This window comes from Ictalurus punctatus, chromosome 13, assembly GCF_001660625.3.
Source record: "Ictalurus punctatus breed USDA103 chromosome 13, Coco_2.0, whole genome shotgun sequence".
In the NCBI taxonomy this organism is placed as follows: Eukaryota; Metazoa; Chordata; class Actinopteri; order Siluriformes; family Ictaluridae; genus Ictalurus; species Ictalurus punctatus.
The window spans coordinates 25,341,790-25,357,687 of NC_030428.2; the positions used below are offsets into that span (position 1 = coordinate 25,341,790).

Sequence of the window (15,898 nt, forward strand, 5' to 3'; positions counted from 1 at the left end):
TCTAGTGAGCATAAATATGGTTCTGACATAAAACTATGATATACCGGTAAATCATGAATGAAGCAAGACAATACCTGGACAATTTTTACACTTGACGTTCCAGAATCGACCTAATAAAAATGGCCATGGCTATTTTGTAGCTGAAGACTGTCCAGGCACATTCCACTAGAACATTGTGTTTAATTCCTCAGTGTTTTGTAATGTTTCCAATGGCATAGTGGTAGGGTTTGTTAACAACAACAAAAAAAAACTTCTGGTTTAGGCCATACCCACTTTGGGTTTAAAGTTGAATACAGATACAGATGGAGATAGTGTCATTATACCCCTACTTTCCACACAAAAGCTCCCTAATGAACAACTGAAAGTAAATCTGGTGTCCTGTTTTTTCTTGTTGTCTATGCCTTCTTCCAAATGCACATCATTTCACCGTCACTCATGGCCAGAATTAACTCTGATAGACAGAAGCTGGAAAAGGCGCATGACCTTGACCTGGCTACATTAACAGCCAGGCAAAATGGACGGGAGAATAGAGGAGACCTTGGGCAACTGTTTCTGGCAGGAAACCTGAGCTCCACACCAGGCTTCAAACTTTGACAAATGTTCCCCAGCCGTGCCCTTTTATACCAGGCAGCTTTGGGAAAGAGGGCTTGGTCTCACACATGAATGAAAGCAAGTTTTATCTTTCCTTGGGGCCACCCAAAACATATTCCTATCTTTAAAAACAAATCTCAAAATCTAACTGCATTGGAAATCAGGGTGGAAGCTATTCATGATATTAGCTAGTATACCATAGAGGCCTATTGGGGAAGAATGCATGCTGCCCCATGCTCGCATAATACGAACATAATGTTTGTGGGGAGAACAGCGGACAGGACGGTTAATGATATTACATCTTCTGTGTTCATTTCACACACTCACAATGGCAACGGGAACCACATCTACTCTATCATACAAAAGTATTGTGGGTTGTTTTTTTTTTAATCCATATGAACATACATTATCAAAATGAAAACTATTAAAACGATTCTAAACGATTAGAAAGATTTAACAAGTTCAATCTACATTGTTATGGAGCTAGCTACTTAACTATCTATGCTGTTAATGTGTCTTTGGACATATGACATATAATTTCTCAATAAAGTTCTGATTGGAAAGATTGCACATGTGAAAGCTTGCCTAGCTAAATTTATTTGAAGTTAAACAGTTTGATCAAATAAGGACATTTGTTTGTTGACTTTTTATTAGGCTATTCGTCTGCATTGCGGTGGTGACTTTTATACCAGACTACATCTTTCTATTCTCTTGTTGAAAACTGGTGCACATAGTTACTTTGTTCCTTCAAGTTCCTTCAAGTATTATCAACGATCAAGTGCTGATTATGGGAAATATTCTCACAAGTCACTAGATAATAGCCTATACCATAAGTCAAGTGTGATTCGACTTCATTTTGTTTGAGGCGATATTTAAGGTTGTCCTTCCCAACCAAAATCTATGATCGTGAGCTATACCTGCAGTTCTAATCTCATAGATATATTCCACTGCTCTGTATAAATATATCATCTGACCCATAAGCTGCCAAAACGTCAGAAACAAATGCCAACACACTCTTTCCTAATAAGCTCTCAAGTAATCCTGGATAAGGTCAATGAGATGCTGATTGTACATAGGGAATAATGCGGTATGTTTCCATCCATCTGGCCTACTGAAATACTCTTGTCTGAAATAACCGCTCTTGTTATAGCAATAATATTGTTTACATGAAACAGCTGTGACATTAGATACATTATGAGGTGCTAATCCAGGACGTTAAAGACCTCAGATAAAGAAACTAAGTGTGGATATAATCTGCTTGATGGCTTTGATGTTTGATAACCATAGCCACTTGAACATGTTGTTAAAGATACTGTGACCTGCCACTGCTTTTACTGTTAAATTCTGGATACTGATGCATCAGAAGGTTATCCATCCATCCATCCATCCATCACCTATACCGCTTATGCTTCCTTCAGGGTCACGGGGAAACCTGGAGCCTATCCCAGGGAGCATCGGGCACGAGGCAGGGTACAACCTGGACAGGGTGCCAATCCATCATAGGGCACAATCACAAATACATTCACATACCCATTCATACACTACGGACACTTTGGACACGCCAATCAGCCTACCATGCATGTCTTTGGACAGGGGGAGGAAACCGGAGTACCCGGAGGAAACCCCCCCAGCACCGGGTCAGAAGGTTAATTGATTGATTTTCTAGTAATTGATTAATTTCCTAGAACAGCAGTACTGACAGTAGTGCAGCTGCAAATCACAAGTTTATATTAATATGGTTGTTCTAATGTTGTTGTTTCTATAGTTACAACTTACACAGGGAATGGTATTGTGGACACTATACATAAAATTGTTTTTTTTTCTTTATTTTTTTTTAAACATATGCCATTGTTTATATGGTTAAGTTTTCTGTGAGGAGATGTTTATATAATATTTATGGAAAGAAACTTAGATGTAAAGATATAACATTTGCGGTTTCTAGTTTCTTAGTGACGTGACAAGCTGCATTTCTTCGTCATGTTATCTTCAAGAGAGTGAAAAAGAGTGGCTGGTGAACCTTTTATAGGTGCTATAAGTGATTACAGGAAGGAACTTGTTTGGCGGACGTTCCATGACATTAAATGTCACGATAAATTGATAATAATGATTATTTGTGATGCAGTTTGTTAACAAATTTTAAAAAATAAATAAATAAATAAATAAGTTAGCATTGTCAAATTGCTGTGGTATAAAATGAATGAAACCCTTTGTGTTATTATTGGAATATCATCATCTTCAGGGTACTAACAGTGACCCCACGTTGTGTTGGACCACATCACACCACCCCACTGTTGATTATTTTCCCATAATAGCATGCCACATTGTGTTGCATTCCTTACTTATATTTTGAATGATTAAATTCGAAGTATTAAATATGACATTATTAGACTTTATTGAATGATATACACTTGAGTGTGTGTGTGTGTGTGTATGTGTGTGTGTGTGTGTGTGCGCTTTCTGTCTATTATGGCAGCACACTATTATATCACTTTCTCCAAAAGGTCCAAGTAAGATGCTAAAAATTCAAAACATGCTTAGAGAATTTCTTGTGTAGCAGATGTGTGACTGAAATATCTCAGGCCCTTTGTGTGTCTGCTGTAGCCGCAAATGGAAAGTGGAAAATTCCATAAATAGCACAGGAAATGATATTAGCATCACCATCATCCTTCTTCATTTAGATCAAATATTGATAGAATTAGTGCTGGCAAAAATAAAAAAATAAAATAAAAAGGAAATAATTGCCTTGCAATGGCTGCTGTGCACGGTTCCACCCTGATCTTCATATGGACTTACGCAAACATGTGGTTTGGGCTTTAGCCTAGTGCTCTGAAGCTGCACTATCTAACCTCCTGTAACGCATAACACACACCAGTCAACATGCAGGGAAGCCATTAGAGAAAGGCCATCACCATCAGCAGAACCATCAAGATGACGATAATGGAGCTAGATCATCGTGTTAATTTGATCTAGGCCACCCTCAAGCCTTATTTTAGACCATGACACAGCCTTACTCGATATTGAGGGCCCACATTTCAAATCAAATCTCACTTGTTTGTGTGGGGTTTTTTTTTTTTTTTTTTGTACTTTCTATAAACAAAAGCAATGACACCAACATTCCCGCAGCAATAACATGTGGTTAGTGTAGTCCAGGGAATGTGTTTGTGTGTGGTGAGGACTGCATTGCCTGGCAAATTGACCACAAGATTGCACAATTGCAAAGTCATGTCTGGTTCAACATGAAATGGAACTGCTGTTGGACTAAAAAAAAAAAAAAAAAAAAATGGGTCGTACAGTTCAGTAGTGGTTTCTCCCACAGGATATAAAAGGGATATATATCAACTAAGAACTTTAATTCATCTATTCTAGTCATGCAACTTACTGTAAGAGCATTCATTCATGACTTAACATCCTTAGCAGACCCATGTGATGGCCATATATGCAAAAATCATTCCTTCTAGATCAATGTGAGAGGCAGTGAAATTCCAGCTGTCACTCTCTGTCCTCTCTGAGTCATGACAATGTGTGAGCTTCCCATAGAAAATGGTTTCAAGTTCTTACTAAATATATCCCACTCCACACAGCCTACAGATGGTTGTTTTTAGATGGAAGCTTTTTTTAGGTGGCAGTTCTGTTTCAGTGTGATCGCGTGCTGAATGGGTGTTAGCCATTTTTAGTTTCATTACCTATGCACTTTAGCCTCTTTTTTTTGCATTATATTATGAGTTGATCAAGAGCACTATGAGTTTCGACGATGAGTTGTAATTTCTGCTAAGGATGTTTCAAATAAAACTAGTGCTAATAATACATGGTTCAAACTTCTTCTTCTTCTTCTTTTTTTTTTTTTTTCTTTACAGGTGCTGTGCAATCAGCTTCTATTTCCTGGTCCATTTGCCAGTCATGGTACTTGGCACATGGAACAAACAATCACCAGGAATATCAAAACCATCAGGTGGCCGGGGAGGCTGGGTGGTGGAGCATAATGCTAATTGGGTCTGACCACGTTCTTGTAGCGAGTAAAGCAGTCTATTAATAACTCGAAACGTGAATCCAGTGGTCCAATGGCAGGGTACTGGGCAGTAAATTTTGGCTGAGTTTCGTTTGCACGGTGTGGAAGCCATGGGCTACGCCCGGGATAGATGTAATCCTACAACCCATCAGTGTGGGTGTGTTTGCTGCATCAGTGATTGGAGCTGTGAAGGTCAGGAATGTTGGGAACAATGGGAAGAGCTTTTTCTGTCTGCTGGAGCTAACCGTGCTTTTGGTTGCGAGATAAAATCAGGATACGTTTAGCTCAACAGTTGTTTGGTTGCAGTAGTAGCTGCCAGAGCTAATCTCATCTCCCAACAGTTATCCTTTTGTTATATTACCAGCTTTCTTTCAAAAAGATAATGACAAGAAGCGCTGAAATAGACTCTGTTCAAATTCTTCTGCCGCAGATTGAATGAACAAAGAGAACAGAAATGATGGCAAACACATCAACTAGCTTGTCTGACTTCTTTTTTTTTTTTAATTGTAAAGCTTATTATTGTTATTTATACCACAGAGCTTTTCACAGAGCACCTCTAATAGCAGTGCCAACTACAAATGACAGGTTTGTATTAATGCACTTGTTCTAATATGTTGTCATTTCTAAATTAACAGGGGTTTGTATGGTGGACGCTTCACATAACCCTAGGACTAATAATAAATGGATAGGACATCTATTGATATTGAACAAAGAAAAACATCTAATCATTAGTATGGTAAAGGAAACATTTATTTAATAAGCATTTTTGGATGGAGTCTTCAGTGTCAGCACTTTGTAAGAGTCAGAGGTAAATCTGTAGCTTTCCAAGTGTTTCCTCCATGGTGTCATGTCATGGCAAACTCATGACTCCATTTCCCAGAATACACCACAAACTTTAGCACGTTCGCCTCACACCTCCAGGGTCCGGGGTTCGATTCCCACCATGGCCCTGTGTGTGTGGAGTTTGCATGTTCTCCCCGTGCTGCGGGGGTTTCCTACGGGTACTCTGGTTTCCTCACCCAGTCCAAAGACATGCATGGTAGGCTGATTGGCATGTCTAAAGTGTCCGTATTGTATGAATGAGTGTGTGAGTGTGTATGTGATTGTGCCTTGCGACGGACTGGCACCCTGTCCAAGGTGTACCCCGCCTTGTGCTCGATGCTCCCTGGGATAGGCTCCAGGTTCCCCGTGACCCTGAAAAGGAGTAAGCGGTAGAAGATGGATGGATGGATGGATGGATGGATGACACAAACTACAAACATAGCCAACTACGGCACCTTCTTCTGAGAACTAATCAGAGACACCTGTTCCCAATTACACTCACAATCATACCACACATAAAAGAGACTCTCATACACAATGTCTTTGTGAAGTAATACACTCAGTTGATCTTTTCTCTGTTGTATACCAAGCGTTTATCTAGTGTTTGTTAGCCTGGCTTTTAACTTTGTTTACTCCTTTGACCTGGATTTCTGCCCTACCTGCTCTAACCTGTTTGCCTGACCACCTAACCACTGCCTGTCTTTGTTTATGTCTTTTGCCTTGCCCTCTGGATATTATAATCTTCATTACAGCTCCTAACTGCTATTGCATCCGTCCTAACCTCCTTAACGTGATACATGGGAAGTCTATGGACAAGGAACTTTGCACTTTAAGTTTATATGTAACATGAAAGCTGACAAGGACAACAGTGGTGCAAAACATTAAATGTAACTACAAATGTATAAACTGGACAAAGTGTTCTGTTGTTTGTTGCCAAATTTCTGTGGTGTAAGATTAATAAAACACTTCAGGACATGCTGTTATAGGTAACTAATCAGCATCATGGTGGTAACAGTAACTCTGCTTAATACAACCCCATCATTTGCCCATAGTGTTTCCCCTATTAATAACTATCGATCATTCCCCATGCCTTACTGCTCACAGAGCCCATGATTAAATCATTGAAGGACTGGAATCACTCGTAATCTACTCTTTACAAAATTATTATCGATATATTTATCAGACTAAGTGTGAGAGACTCCAAAGTGGTTGCATCCTTAGTTACACTGAAGATACTTTAGTTAGTGCTGATATCTCAGTTGTTCCCTCAGTGTATCCTATCAGTGGTTGAATGCGGGTGTTTCATTTTGGAAATGATTGAAAGTATGGTAGATGTAAGAAGCAAGAAATGCCACTGTTGAATGATTTTTATTTATTTATTTATTTTACAGATTCATTCTTGTACATTTCTTATGTTGTTATTTTACGGCCAGTTTCACATCGGAAAGTGGCCATGCGTACTTACTGGCTTAACACTTTAGATAAATAGCAGACGAGTTCCTGACCCATACGAATGCACAATCCCAACGAACACTCTATGAAAACGAATTCTTCATAAAATGCATCTTTGAATAGACTAGATCCCTACCTTTTCACGCAGCATTTATAATGACCAACTCACTAACGGAAGATTGTACCAATATATATACACATCACTGCATCATTATATACATTATAGGGCTGTAAAAGTGGAAAATAAAATTCCAAATTGTACATTAAATCCATGTGGGTAGTACGGTAGAACATCTCCATGGTCCATAGTTCGATCCTGAGTTTGGGATACTTTTTGTGTGAAGTTTCTCATTGGTTCTCCGGTTTCCTCACACCTCACAAAAACATATTGGTACATGAATTGGTTATGCTAAATTGCCCTTAAATGTCTGTGTGCATGGTGCTCTGTGATGGACCAGCAGCCTATACAGGGTGTGTTCCCAAGTGTTCCTAGGATAGGCTCCAGATCTCCCTTGACCCTGACCAGGATAAAGCGCTTAATAAAGATATGAACTAAATCCACATTCTGCCTACTCACCATATATTTAACATAACCTTTGTTATTTTTCCCCCCAAAAAATGTTCATTAATACCAACACAGGTCTATTTTTTCCTTATTAGGTAATGCTCCAAAATGTATTTATGATTATTTAGTTTATGAGTTATCAAATATAATCAGGCTTGGTGTGCATTTGTATAAATGTTATATTGTTATATTCAGTGCACACTGACTTGGTGGCTTGACCTTTAGACTGTTAAGATATCATTTCCACCAACTGTGAAATTACAGGACAACAAAATACTCCTGTCCTTAACTACAGCATAGACGATGACGTTCCCATGCTACTTATCGTTGCTAAAGACAGGAAATCCCTGGGTATCCAGTTAGCTAGTATGTACATGACTATGCAGAGTTGCCAAACACCATTATGCAAGGTCACGAGCACACAACATTTGTTTAGTGACCCATCATCACATGGCACATGTCTGTGTTGCATGCATGCGTGGTTGTGTGTATACGTCAGTCTAACACTTACCAAGTCTCAAACCCCTTTCAGCACTTACTCTAATGTCAGACCTCTCACTAGCCTTGATATCAAGCAGGATTACCCTCAATGCATCTGATGCCTCCACAGAGTCCAGTGACAGTGGTCCAACCATTTCGGTCTCAGGCTAAAAACACTGCTCGATTAAGGTCAGGGACGTGCAGGTTCCTCCTCATGTGAATGACGGTATTCTGGAAGGACTTCGGGTAATGCACTTGTCCTTCCAATGCTCTGACAACCGAGTGCTGAAAAGGGGAAGGGTAACTATCGTCCAATGTTTGGCTTTACCGTTGATTTCCACTGGAACACCCAGCTAGCAGAAAACATTATTACAAGGTTCAGTGAGTATCCAAAAGGTTCTAAGAAATAACGTTCCTACAATGTTCTAAGAAAAAAAAAAATAAATAAAACACCTGCTGTAATAATTGTTTGCTCACACAACATTCCCAGTTAGGAAAAATGAAATTTTACAGCAATGTATTATAACAGTGTTTATACAGGTTATGTAAAAAATATTTCTAGGACACCAAGAAAACTTAATAGATTGAATGTACCATTTCTACAAACTATGTCCCTAGAACTGTTTTTTATGTTTTTGCTAACCTAAAATTATACTTTGATATATGACCTGATTAGAGTTCCACACCGATCAGGCCTATTGATTTGACAAAGCTGCTCTCTAATAATGCATTGATATGTATTACGTATACAAAATATTCTGTTGTAGTAACCACCTGATTTTGGGTTTTTTTTTCAGTACTTTCCTTTCTTTCCACTGCTGAAGAACTCATAATTGAAAAACAGATGGTGTGTTTCCATGGGTATGAATTCATCAGTTTGATTTTACACTCTAAAAATTGTTCAGTGGTTAAGAATTTGGACTTCTGACTTCTGAATTTCCTCAACCCTCTACTGCTCAGATGTATAAATGTAAGTCGATCTGGATAAGGATGTCTGCCAAATGCCATAAAATGTAAACTTATGTATACATACGTCAATATACATTAATATATAACAGAACAAAGATTAATTGGACTACACACTGCTGCGTTATTTGATGTGCTGGGATGCTTTAACTGTACAAAAATTGCTACATTAAGACCATTATTAGTCATTTTTATCCTTATCTCTGGGTTGTTCAGGTTATTCGAGGTTATTTCTAACCAAGATGAGGAATTTGTATACATTCGATTAGAATAAAAACAAATCACCAGAAGTGTGTTTTTATGTTTCTGTATGTATTATTATGTATTTAGTTGTTTACCATTTATTTGAAAGAATTTTCTCAGCAATTATCTCAGCAATTTTAGTGTATGCAGGGTTCGGTTTGAGGAGGAATATATGGGGTACAAGCAAGGTCGTAACCATAGTATGGACATTGGGGGGGTCCACTTAGTTGTCCTAAGCCCAAATGTAGTGTAAAGGAACGAAATGCTGTGCAACTTTCCTCACTTTCACTCACATTTATAACAGTCTGTCACAGCGTGAGGGTTCACAACAAACTCGGCGGGAGGATATGCAAGTGAATGTAACTTTAATGGTCAAAAACTGGAACGGACGTTAGCCTAGCCCACTTCCTGGGTGTGCAAATATCAAAAGTTAATTGACATTCTTAAGAACAAACCAAGCCATGGTATGATGCCTTCTATACTAAACTAGGGTTACCTACTATTTAGGTAACTAGGTAACTATTTAGGTAACTAGTTTAACCTACTATTTAGGTATCTAGTTACTTACTGTCTGAAAAAAAGCTCGTATGTTCTGCTGCACATTTCTACGCTTGGCTGCTGTCTCCATTTCTTACAGACGGAGCTGCTAAAATATATCAATGAACTTGCGTTGAGTGTGGGCGCAACCAAGTGTACAATTGGAGGGGGGGGCGCACACCTATTTTCCTTAACAAACAGAAATATATTAAAAAGGAATAGACATAAATAAATAGAATAGATGAAGAAAAGACAGATCTGTTGGCAGGGTTCATTAAAGGGGGTCATATAGAAAATATTATGTACTGTATATTGGGGGGGGGGGGGGGGGGGGGCAGATGGTATTTCCTCAACACTGGGACACGTCCCTATATATGGGGACACGACCCTATATATGATCCAGGTAAAGTTGTTGTTGTATTTTTTTAAAGCGAGCAGTATATTTAATTTACAACTTAATTACGTTACATTGCATTATTTAGATTACTCAACATAGATAAACTAGTAAGTTAACTAACTTGTTCATCACCCTTGATTTATTTATTGATTTATTTATTGATTTATTTATTTACAATTCTACCGTTGATTATATTTAACAGTTCAGGGAAAATTCTGAGTTCACATTTCTATCACTAAATAATGTTACAGCTGTTAATATATGGACCAATCAGCATTTGTGTTGCTGAGTGTGAGAGGGCATCAATGTAAAAATAACCCCCTGGTGTAAAAATAGTCTCACCCTTTCTGGCCGGATCATAAACATGTTACTCTAGAGAAAAATGTGTGCACCATGTGTCTTATATAAGATCTGTACTGCTAACATTAATTAAACAAGAATATTCATAGAGCATAGAAGAATTCGATTGACAGTAAGGACTAGTTCAGATTTTTGTCAGTTTGCTGGATGAAAGAACCAGGTTCAATCTTGATTACCAGGACAGAATTTGTGTAAATTTCACACAAGCTATCATAGACACAATTTTAAAATATCTAGGGTTGGTTTGAAAGAAACAGATTCCATGATGCAGTAGTTGGTTTCAGAGCCACTGCACATGTGTGCGTGTCAGAGTGTGTGTCTGCGTGAAAGAGGCTATACGCATATGCCAAATATTAACAAACAACACAGCAGATTAGCGTGGCTCAGTGAAGGAACGGCTAAGGTTGTGTAATGTTACATTTGGGTCACTGGAATAAAAACAGAAGCCAGGTATGAAAAAGCAAAGAGTAAAACTAGAAGTGAGAAAACAACAGCTGTGGGGAGAATGAGATTGTTTTGGAGCGTAAACACAGGAGTGGCAGAATTCTGGCAGACAGCAGGGATGTAACACCAGAGAGAGAGAAAGAGAGAGAGAGAGATTTATACTGAGATGCAGGACATGTAGACTTGCTCAAGAACCACACGTTATTTAAATACCACACAGTTTTTATACCAGAGCACTGTTGAATTCTTGAATCTGATTGGTCAGAAGGTCTTGGTTAACATTCCATCACTTGTAGTGGACGATCTATATCTAATAATAAATGGATAAACAAATGTGTTGCTATTTAAAAATGAAAAACATAATAATTGTTATTGTGAGGAGAAGTTCTGTAAGGAGAAGTTTATTTAACATTTTGTGTAGCTAGTCTCCAGTGTCAGATGCATTGGAACTGTCAGTAAGTTCTGTGGCATGAGAAAGTTTTCAAGACAAAGAGCGTTTACACGTTCCGGTTTCTCAATAACATAAAAAGCTGTGTTGAAAACTCATTTAATTCCATATATTACCTTTAAGACAGAACAAAAGAGAGGCTGGTGAGGGAATGACTGTTTATAGCTGCCATAATGTAAGTGATAATAGGAACTAACTTGCCTTATAGATGTTCCACAATAATAAATGTAACTATAAATTGATTTTTTTTTTTTTAAAAAAGTACAACATTTAAAAAAAAAAAAAAAAAAATCATCACTGGCAAATTGCTGTGGTACAAGAGGAATAAAACACTTTCAGATATGCTGTTATTGAAAAATAATCCACTTCAGGACTACCTTGTTGTGTATTAGTTTGCTATAACAGCACACGATTTCATTATTTTATTCTTTATCCGTTTGACATAAAATGGCGCTTGTTAGCCATTTGCCATCAAACCTGGAAAGTGTAATGGTATAATGACTGTGCAAAGGTCTTAGGCACTAAAGCATACTAAAGAAGTTCTAAAATATTCTGTGAAGCTACGATTAGTTCAAATAAAATAATGAAATGAAAAGTTTCTAAGTATCAAATGAATATTGTCACGTAAATTATGTAATGGAGGTTAGGACAGTTAGCAAGTGCAGTTAAAGACGTTTATTAGAGAGAGAGGCAGGCAGACAAATCCAAAACGGCAATCGTGGTCCAAAAATATGCAAAAGGTCAGGCGATTGGCAGACGGGAATACACAGGGCAAGGCAAAACATAAAATGAGAAACAAAGTCAATAAACATGACTTGAGAACTAGGAACAACCGCTTGGTAAGGAGAAAAACTCAATACTACCCGCTATGCGCAGAGACACGAGGGGTTTAAATGACAAACGTAATCAGGGGTGAAACACAGGACAGCTGAAAACAATGATGACACGCCTACGAAAAACAACCAATGAGAGGACAGGGGCAGAGACAGGACAAAAACCATATCAAAAGCACATGTCCAAAGTAAACAAAGTCAATATCACTGAAAACCCAAAAGCATGTGCTCGCTAAGAGCTACATGCTACATGCTACAGCGCTAGCTCGAGGGGAAATCATCACAAATATACTGAGCAGTAAATAGAAAAAGAACTAAGAAAATGTTTTAAATGATCAAAATGTAATTTACTTATATATTCTCTTAGGTATGATGTCATGTATGCAGAGTTCTAAGCAGTTTTCTGTCTATTAGGTTGTTCCAGGCTTCTTGGAGAACTTCTGTGCGTAAAAGCCCAGACAGCCTTCGTGATGTTTTTATCAGCAGTGTGGTCTATTACATAACATAATCCAAAAGAAATTTCTCTGTAACACTCCATTTGAACATTATTATTTTATCAGTAGGCCTAAATTAAACATGAAAGACTAACTTTACATAAAATATGTATGGTGTCTAAGACTTGCACAGTACTGAATGTATAAGAGGCTACACAATTATGCAATCATTTCGCAGCTGCACACCAAGTAGAAGCGTCAATCTCCAGTTTTTAATGCTGAACTCTACTTAGTTCTTAGTTTCTTAAAGGGCTTTTACCTGGAACCCTCTTGGATAGTAAACAGGAATAGGTGTTCCCAAGAGAAACAAATCAAAATATCGTCCAATGTGGTCTACTTACTATAACTGTCACATAATAGAAGGTTTTAATATTTCTCTTATTTTTTATGATGATATCCAGATATATACCTGTCCATAACTTGAAATGACTATAGTAAATTTGTCAGTGTAATTGACTCCCTGGCAGTCATTAAAGTTTACATGTCTCATAACTTTGTCTAATGGAATGAGGGAGAAACAGATGTCCTTATTGTGGGTTCTGAGGAAACTCTAGGAAGCTAGTTAGTTCTTGGTCCTGTGGGATTGAGAAAAACCTTTTTCTATCAAGTGAGGCACTGCCTAAATTTGAATAATCTTTATTTCAATTAAGAACTATTAGTAAGCACGTTCGCCTCACACCTCTAGGGTTCGGGGTTCGATTCCCACCGTGGTCCTGTGTGTGCGGAGTTTGCATGTTCTCCCCGTGCTGCGGTGGTTTCCTCCGGGTACTCCGGTTTCCTCCCCCAGTCCAAAGAAATGCATGGTAGGCTGACTGTCATGGCCAAAGTGTCCGTAGTGTATGAATGGGAATGTGATTGTGCCCTGCGATGGATTGGCACCCTGTCCAGGGTGTACCCCGCCTTGTGCCCCATGCTTCCTGGGACAGGCTCCGGGTTTCCCCGTAACCCTGAAAAGAATAAAGCGGTATAGAAGATGGATAGATGGGTGACCTATTATGTAAGGTAAGAAGTGGCTTGCCATTTCAGGACATTGAAAAAAAAATCAGTAGCTTCAACAAAAATAGACTACAAAAAACTGGACTAAAAAATGTAGTCAGTTGTATTAAAGATGACGATTTTTGTACCTTTGCTAGATCCACAATGTTTGTCAATGTGTTCTGTAACCAAGTCTACTGCAACCAATATACAAATCACTTCCCAAAGCCAGTCCAATAAATGCAGGGATAATTTTAGACAAGCAAATGTAAACATAAAACCTAAAGCAAGCAAGCAAATCTCTATTTACGTACCACTCTTACTTTGAAAACAGAGTTAGCTTGGTATAAAAGGATGATCAGCTCATGCTCACACGATTCATTCAGCTGTCAGACTTAATCACCTATTACAAGCCAGACATCCTTTATCCAACTTCACTTCTTTGTCCCGTCCTCCAATTTCAAACAAAGATGTGAATGATGCTATGGAGATAAACTGGGTAAGTATCAGCTAAGGAAAATTAGTGCTACATTAAAGTATCTTTATCTTTATTAGGTCAGAGCCATTGAGTCCAGGTGAACAGGTTGACTTATTTTTAGTATAGAATAAAGAGTTCAATATGCCATCATGTTAGAATATCCTAGTGCTCAAATGATGTTTGTTTTTACAGCAGATCTGGACACGCAGGGAACTTTTTATCAACTTTTATCTCTTCCTTATTTCCCTGCTCACCGCCTGCCAACATCAAGGCCTTGGTCACCCAGTTGGATACAGTGAGGTACAACAAAGCAACATCCCCATTAACCTATACACAGGTCTGATATATAATATTAAACTATATCTACTCCAATCACTCAGTACACAGATAGTCTCAGTACATTTAAAGTTATAAATAATTGATTTGTCCCATATATATATATTGCCTTGATGTTTTGGGGACACAAAAATAGATATCAATGGTCTAGGGCCCCAAATGTCACTTCTTCTAAGACCTACCATGTCACCGCCAATTACCCCCACTGAAATTCCTCAAATGGATAAAGGAGTCCTAAAAGAACCCCAAGACCTTCCTGAGGAGTTCAGTAAAAACCAAAGCTGCCAAACTATCTCTCTATTGACCATGGTTTTAATATGAGAAGCTTATCACTGCCTGAAACTTGAGCAATGAAGATATAAATCAAGAAAACACCCAAGCTACGCTCTTAGAAAGAAAAAAAGATTCATCAGGAGTGTGTTAGATAGATAGGATTCTTATCTCTATGAATGACTTCTCGGGTTCTATGGTTATTTTTTAGTATTCCCCCATAGGGACAAACTGAAGAATGCTTAAGGGTGATGCTTAAAAAATATGAAACATTTTCTACCTAAGAGTGTGTTACACATGCACTTTTACATCCCCAATAAAACAAGGTATTTTCAGTATTCAAGGTCTGCATTCCTTTTCTGAAATATCTCTATACAATATGACAATATGTTTCCAAAGAAGGATTTACATATTGCATATGTACATATAATTTACATTCAATAGTACTTTAAGTTACTATGAATATTTAGTGATGACATTTGGTGGGATGAATGCCCCCTAGTACGTCCAGTGCACTCAATTCTATGTCAAGTGCTCATATGTCTAATGGAAAATGACCTCAGTGTGAAACTTCAGAAAGGTCAATTCCATAACCCACCATACTGCTTCTCAAATATATTCTCAGCATGCAGGGTGTACAAATGAAACATAGCAAAGTTAAATTTAAGTTTTAAGTGGTCTTTTGCTATTGAGGTGTGTGGTGTCATCATGCCAAAATCTAAAGAGTTCTGTAAGGCCTTCAGAAAAAAAGTTGTGAATGCCTATGAGTGGTGCAGATTTCAGGACTGGCCAACACCACAAATTCAGCCCAACAGCAGACTGTCTGATGTAAAAAGAAGTCTCTAAGAACCCCAAAATTTCATCACATTACCTGCTATTAAGTCGTGCAGCTGTTGGTGTCAAAGTGCAGGCTTCTACAATCAGAGACTGCACAAATTTGACCTGCATGGGGGGCGTTCCAGGAAAAAGCCTTTGCAAGACTACATGTGCACTACAAAGTGCTCTGGACAGACGAATCAAAGATAGATTTCTTTGGCCACAGTAACAGCAGACATGTCTGGTGCAGACCAAAGACAGCTTTTTAGAAGCACCTCATACTAACTGTGAAGCACAGTGGTGGAAATGTTATGGTTTGGGGTTGCTTCACTGCCTCAGGGACTGGACACCTTGCATTCATTGATTCAACCATGAATTCTGCATC

General features: G+C 38.3%; 1 long non-coding RNA gene across 1 annotated transcript; it reads left to right on the forward strand.

Annotated features, from left to right (window-relative positions):
• Positions 1–7,845: 7,845 nt before the first annotated feature.
• Positions 7,846–15,680, forward strand: LOC128634516 (uncharacterized). The gene is made up of 4 exons (XR_008397709.1): positions 7,846–8,297; positions 8,714–8,886; positions 13,324–13,640; positions 14,284–15,680. It is a non-coding gene; the product is annotated as an uncharacterized LOC128634516 (long non-coding RNA).
• Positions 15,681–15,898: the final 218 nt, after the last annotated feature.